Source organism: Palaemon carinicauda, chromosome 1, assembly GCF_036898095.1.
Source record: "Palaemon carinicauda isolate YSFRI2023 chromosome 1, ASM3689809v2, whole genome shotgun sequence".
Lineage (NCBI taxonomy): Eukaryota > Metazoa > Arthropoda > Malacostraca > Decapoda > Palaemonidae > Palaemon > Palaemon carinicauda.
In genome coordinates, this window is record NC_090725.1 from 308,436,955 (window position 1) to 308,444,454 (window position 7,500).

At 43.9% G+C, this 7,500-nt stretch overlaps 1 protein-coding gene across 1 annotated transcript in view; it reads left to right on the plus strand.

Annotated features, from left to right (window-relative positions):
* Positions 1-7,500, plus strand: part of LOC137640145 (glutamate receptor ionotropic, kainate 4-like) — a 425,472-nt gene that overhangs the window by 414,585 nt on the left and 3,387 nt on the right. The window lies entirely within an intron of this gene.

Sequence of the window (7,500 nt, forward strand, 5' to 3'; positions counted from 1 at the left end):
CACATGGCTTCGGATTCTTGTTAAAGATTTCATTCACCAGATCCACTTGAAAGGCATATAGAAGAGGTCTAGTCAAGGCTGACTTGCACTTAGTTATTGTGTTGGCCGCCAGACCTTGATTATGAAGGTGGACAAAGAAGGACAGACAGAATTTCATTGAAATTTCTTTCAGTCCTTTTGCTTTTGCAAAAGCAACCCACTTTTTCCAAGAAGACTCATATTGTCTTGTAGTTGACTTAGACTTGTATTCTTCTAAGAATTCTATATTGCCTTCTGAGATCTCAAACCTTTGCCTAACCGCTAGGGCAAGAAAATCATGAAATGAAGGGTTCGGGTTCTCTGTGATAAATCAAAGGCAATTAATTTCTGACCCTTCTGAAATAGTCCTGGGATCAGAACTAGGGCAAGAAAATCATGAAATGAAGGGTTCGGGTTCTCTGTGATAAATCAAAGGCAATTAACTTCTGACCCTTCTGAAATAGTCCTGGGATCAGAACTAGGGCCAGCCTCAGCTTCAGTTCCTTCAATAAAGAGGACAGATTGATCTTGGGCTACTTGGGAGCCAACAGAGCTACTCCTCCCTGGAAGGATCTCAGCATTTTGAGGACCTTCAGCAGGAGATCGGATGGGATGAACAAGGATTTCAGAGTTCATCCCTTCCATACTAGAGACATGATGTCTGTTATCTCCACTAGAGGATCCTCATATGGGGCTACATATCGATGTAGTTTCTTGAAGACGCTCATGATGAAGAGGTTGATCTGCAGTTCGGGGACTTGTTCCCATCTGGGAGAGAATAGGTCTGCATCCGTGGACCACTCTAACTCTATCGGCTTGAGCCCAATTAGAGCATCCACTGTCATATTGCGGATCGATTGTACATGAACTGCTGACAGGTGCCATCCCTTTAAGTAAGGGATGGTTAACGTCACCTAGACTGTATGAGACATTCCCTAGCATTGTCGATTCCGACGTCTCATTATCACATCGGTGTCTCAGATCAGCCGTAGGAGGTCTGATCTGCGTGGAGAGAGTTTCCCCACACATGACAGGACCAACATGGTCTTGGGAATTTCGGACTTTGAGCTTTGTTAGGGAAGCGATTAAGGAATACCAATATCGGTCTTTTTAGATCTCTTCTAGTGTTTGATGCGTATCTTTTCCAGACTCTTGACGCATCTTTCAGCACTGGGTCTGTCACTATTGCGAACTGGAGAGAGTTCAGAGCTTCTTCCTGTTAGCGTCTTGGAAATCTGACTGATTACCAGAGTCTCTTGACCGACCCTGCTATCTCCTTTTACCTTTCCAAGGGAAAGGAGAGTTGGTGTTACCATAGGTTTCAATGGTTTTTTAGCTATTGAAGCCTTTTAGCTGAAGAGAATCGAGACTTCTTGAAGCTTATCTTACATCCGGGATGTTCTGGGAACCGGATCATTTCCTTGGATGTTCATAGACCAGTCACTTCGGGTGCTGCCCACCCCAGCCTCTCGTCCAGGTACATTGTAGCCTGAACCATTTCTAGGCTTGGTTTTTGTGTGACTGTGTCTGCCAATCCTGTGAAGATACTTAGGACTGTGTTTAGTCTGACAAATATCTTTCCTAGGATATACGTTACCTTCTGTAACTTGAATCCTAGATAGGAGGGGAGGGGGTGACTGACTGGAAGTTGCCAATAGACACCTTTCAGGTCTGACAAGACTACAAACACCCCTTTTTGAAACAGGGTCCCTATGTTCAGAGGGATTAACGTTCTGAACTCGCTGTTTTATTTGAACTTGTTGAGTGGCGACAAGTCCAGAATGACTCTGAGTTTTCGTGAGTCCTTCTTGCGAACACCAAACAGCCTTCCCTGGAATTCGATGTACTATAGTTCCCTTACCACCTGTATGCTCTAGAGCTTTAAGGTATACGCCTCCAGGAAGGTTTGGGATTGTAGGAAGAGTTGAGGAAATGATGGTGGAGGCATGTCTACCTCCCATCTTAGTCCTATCTTGATTAGGCCTTGGACCCGAGGATCAAAGGTCCAGTGATCCTGAAGGAGCCTCCCTCCTACCAGAAGCATCTCTATGCTTCAAATGATCAGTAGGTTTAAATATTCGACCACCTGCCTGTGGCACCGCGGTCACTGCAACCGTGGGATTTTGTTGAACAGCCCGAGGTATATTTCCAGACTTTTCCGTCTTCCTTTTAGGTTGGGGACTCACAACCATGGAAGACTTTCTTTTTGAAAGAATGGCCCACTTTTGGAGAAGCCCTATGTTCTCCGTGGTGCCATTTTTAATCACTTTTCTAACTACCTCGTCTGGAAAGAGGTCTTTACCCCAGATATTGGAGGATATTAGCTTCCTTGTTTCAAGTTTCACTGTTGCGGCAGCGAACACAAACTCCGTACATGCTCTCCTATCCTTCATAAAGGCATAAAGGTCCTTTACTAAGGTAGCCATATGCATTCGACTAAGACCATGAGCATGTCTGGGGTACTTTGATGGGTTGAACACAACTCCATGTAGTTTTGTAAGGATAGGGAGGCTGCAAGTCTCTTCTTTGTCTCTTGTTCATTATACAAGAGAAACTCAGATAGTTTAGGGAGATTCTCGTTAAACTGTCAACTGGCGACATCCACATCCAGTCTTCTTACTGAAAAGGTTAAGTGGACATCCTGCCACTCCTCCTGTCTGGGAAAGGCTAGTGACAGAGGCTTGCACTCCTTGAGTGCAGGACATGGTTTACCTGCCTTCACTGCTTTGGCAACAAATTTAAATGCCTTCCCGGTAAACAGGAATGAAATTGAAGCATGAGCAAGAAAGGAAGGGTACCTGTTACCTAGTGTGAATACCTTCGACACCGAGTAACCTGCTTTTTTGAGGCTACTTGACAGGATAGCCTGTGCCATATCATGGTCGAGAATCATGACCTCCTTCGATTCCGTTCCTTTTCTTGGCCTTGGTTCATACTTCAGTCGAGCGAAACACTTAGGGAAAGTGTCAAAGCTTGGCGAAAACTAGATTTTGTCCAAAGGAACAGCACCCATCTTCTCCGAGATGTAGAGTTTGCCGTTTAAAATCGGCATCAGCTCCGCAAACCTCCAGGGTTTGGTTTTGGAGCATGTCAGGAGGTCTTGATCTATGGGTCGCTTGTATGACCCTTGGGGAGCGACAAGTGGAGCTTCACGGGGCTCTATCTTGCATTTCGCTTCCTGATTTTCGTCTTGTTTGTGAAGAATTTCTATTAGGTTTCTCACTTGGGCCCATAATTGGTCCATTCCATCTAATAGAGGGATAGGAGGTGAAGATGTCGATGTCAATGGCTCTAGAGCCGGCACAGGCGGAAAGAATTCTCCCCTTCTTCCCGTGGGAGCTTGCTGCCCTCCATCCCAAAGGCTATCTGGTTGTCGGGAGATGTGAATCGTGCCTGGGGCACTAATATTTCCTTACTTGCTTTTAAAAATAGTAGATTACTCATCCTATCATTAGGTTGGTATGGTCCCAGAGATATTTTCTGTAAGCCTCTCACCCTGTTGCGTAATTTTTTACGAGCTGCATCCCTAAACTCTATTGACTTGGGATTCTCGAAACCTTCGGACATTAAGGTCCGACGTAAACCTGCGGGTTTCAATGATGTAGGGATTCGGAAATTATATTACAGGGGCATGAAACCTGCATGAATTATGACCGTAAAAATACTTACTCTTGACATTGCAGAACACTGCAACACATGTCATCTGGGGTTCCTCCTGTAAGAAAGGAAACCCAAATGAGTATACAATTGATTGTCTCACTGGTAAGCAATATGTAAAAGTCATCTTTTAACTAAAATAGCTTAGGATAGTAAGCTAGAAAGGGATAGTAGGAGACACATACTTGTGTATCCCCTGCAAACAATTGCTATTACCTCCCCTCAGTATTAACTATAAGGAGATTCCTTTATCAAGGGAACTCTAACGAAAGGGTTCTAACCCCTAGGGGTAGAGAAGTGAAAAAATCACTGCCCCTTTATATTCTTAACACTATGGGGTAAGGAGGACTGATGTCTAATCAGAGTATTGAAGGAATTCTATTCATTCAATATAGGAACGGTACCAGCAGAAGCCTGCACAGGGATACCCAAGAAAGTGTTGAAAAATATAGGCTACTGTATAATATATACTGTAGTTCTAGCCAGCATATTGCCAGCAAGGTTAGCATCAGGGACATTTCAGTCAACATATTGTCGGCTGTGATGGTGGCCGGCAGATCATCGGCCACCGGCTGTTGGCAGATTACCGGCTGCCGGCACTAGGTGCTAGGAACTAACTACTGTATAATCATACTATAGTTTTCTGTTTGCAATATATATCATATTGCAAATTACTGGCTACTGTATAATTATACATAATGCAGTTCAGTCAGTGTGCTGCCATTATGGCAAGCATCTGACGGTAGGGTCCAGCCGGTATGACACTGACTGGACTTAGGAAGAATAAAAGACATTTATGTGTGTATCCCGCCAAGCCCGTTTGCTGTGACCTCCCTTACACTATCAAATCATAGAGTTTCCTGATCAGGGAAACTCAAGGATAAGGGTTCTACCCTTTTAGGATTAGAAGTGTAATACCACTAGCCCTTTAAAATATTTGATATTATAGGGTAAAAGGAAACTGATTTCTAATCAGAATATTGAAGAAATTCCATTTTTTCAATATACGAATGGTCTCAGCAAACGTCCGGGCAAGGTTACCCAAAATATATTGGGAAATAACGACTAGTATAATATATACAATAGTTTTCCATCTGCAGTATATCCTATATTGCAATTACTCTGACTACCTGTATAAACATATATTGTAATTCAGCCGGCATATAGTTGGCATAGCTAGCTCTGCCACCACAGCTAGCATTCTAGCTAAAGAGAGACTGCATGGATTGAAGGCTGCTTTATTACTGTGTATGTATACAGTAATTAAGGATGTATAAGTATAATTTACTACCTTTCTCCAGAAAGAAGGTTCAAATGGAAGGGGAAAATGTAACATTCAGGCTTCCATCCAGCCACAGTACTATCACCGGCAGTATCCAGCCGGCACCTAGCCACCAGGCTAGCCCCCGGCAGTACTAGTACAGTCGGCGTGCTGCCGACTGAGTCAAAACCTATCTGTGCTGGCCTACCCGAACAACAGAACTTGTAGCCAGCAGTCCAGGGGAGAACTAAAGAACCTCGTGACAGAAGGGACTTCCCACCCACAGCCATCATGGCAGCCCCCAGCTTCCGGCAGCCGTCATGGCTGCCGATAGATGGCATGACTACTGTCAGCTTGCATAGCCGCCGGCAGCAGTCATAATCGCCGACAGTATGCAAAACCCATGGCCTCCGGTAGCCAACATGGCCGCCGGCAGCCAACATGGCCGCCGGCAGTTATCATGGCTGCCTGCAGCTAGCATAGCCGCAGACAGCCGGACAACAGCTGCAGAGAGGGAGTCTAGCCGGCCCCTGCAACCTACTGGCAATGGTGAGATTGCAGGACGCTGGCTCAAAGAAAGACAATGGCTCTGCCATCATAAAAGAACAGAGGGGAGGGAAAAGGGTCCTGAATGAGGTGTGGAAGGAGTCGGCAAGTGCCGGTCCTACACACACTTAAGAAACTCTGTTTCAGTATCGGCGGCATCCTAGGCGGTAGGAGAATCATCTATTCTCCAGCCTAGGATCTGCCAATACAGTTAAGTGGCCAACAGCAGTACCGCCTCCTCTCAATAGGGGAGAAACAGAGTTCCAGTGCCGGCGTCATCCTAGGCCTCAGAAGTGTACTACTCCTCAGCCTAAGGTATGCGAGCACAGGACTAGTCTACTAGGCCACAGGGAGAAGATGGCGGCAACATACAACCACTTCAGGTGCGGCCTAGGGAGGGCCAGCCTCTTATGTCGGCAGCCTAGTCGGCAGAGGAATGACTATTCACCCTACCGGCCGACTGTCGGCACAAGACTAAATAATCTGAGGATCTGACCGAATCCCAAAACCTGCCATCTGTAGTTAAGGGGGAGACAGAAAACCCTAGGCTACTCCTGCCTGAATGAAAACTCGAGGCACGACCCACTAGGGTTGTAGCCTAAGGCTACACTCAGAGGGAAGAGAGATTAACCTTAAATCTCTACTAGAGACGAGTATCAGTTATATAATAGTTCTAGGAGATATCTATCTCCGAAGAATTGATAACCAATGCACGAGGGTAACCGGGGAAATGTCGAAAGTATACTATGTTGCCTAAGTTAGGTTACCTAGGCAAGACGAGATCTCGGTTACCTAAATCACCGAAATTCTGACATATACGATCAACAGAGAAAAAGGAAAATTATGCATTTAATATCTTTACAAGTATAATTTGCCTAAATAGCTTCCATAATTAAAATATTAATGCTATTTAAACCGAGAATGTCATTCTATTAATTAAAATAACACATGCCTAATGAATGACAGCGCCCATGGCGCCTCCGGTAACAGGCCTAGCTCCTAAACACAATAAATTACTCTAATTTCACTGTGAGACTGGAGCTAAATTACACTCATTGTAAAGATTCAGTATTCAACTTTCCAGAGGTGAAAGAAGTTGGAGATGGCATAATAATCCTCGAAAACCAATCGAAATTATCAGATCAAGAACCACCGTGCGAAATCGCTACAAAATTACGAATGTCCGCCAATGTAGATATGGCGCTGTTGTGATACTCTATAGTAGTATGAGAACTAGGGTAACCTTGATAAGGCTCCCCTTCTAATTCTGCCACTTTCCCCCTCGAAGCGTAAACGCTATTAGGGGTGCAGATTCCTATGTAGCGTGTCAAGAATACGTCCTCTGATATTATGCGATATCCTTGAGAGAATATTTAAGGATATTCGCACTAGGAGTTAGAATTCTGGAGATCAAAAGGTAAAATTCTCTGGGAAGATCACTGTAGTACATATATCCCTTAGGAAGCTACTTATAGGAACTTCCATCAGGACGACATGGCTTGAGCCCAAAAAAGACTCTTTAGCTGTAGTAAGCAGCTCTTCTCTGTGAACATCATCTTCAATAGGATAAATCAATCTTTTCTTGTAGTTTATTTATTGAACTTCTAATTTTTTAGACTTATGATTCTTCTTCTTCTTCTTCTTCTTCTTCACTCTCTCTCTCTCTCTCTCTCTCTCTCTCTCTCTCTCTCTCTCTCTCTCTCTCTCTCTCTCTCTCTCTCTGGCCTTGAGAATTAATGGTACCTGACGCTGAATGAAATAGTAAAATACCTGAAACATCCCTTCATCTGAAAATATATATTTCATTGGCTCCCACTTCATTAATGGCAAGAGGTAACTAGAATAATTTAGCGGCAAATTAACTGTGGATAAATAGTTCTAAAGACTCTAATGCTGTTATACAATTACGAGTATTAGTATGCATTAAAACATGACATATTACAATTAAAGTACCTATATCTGGTCACCTAAGCCTTTTAGCAAAGGAATCCATTATTATTATTATTATCATTATTATT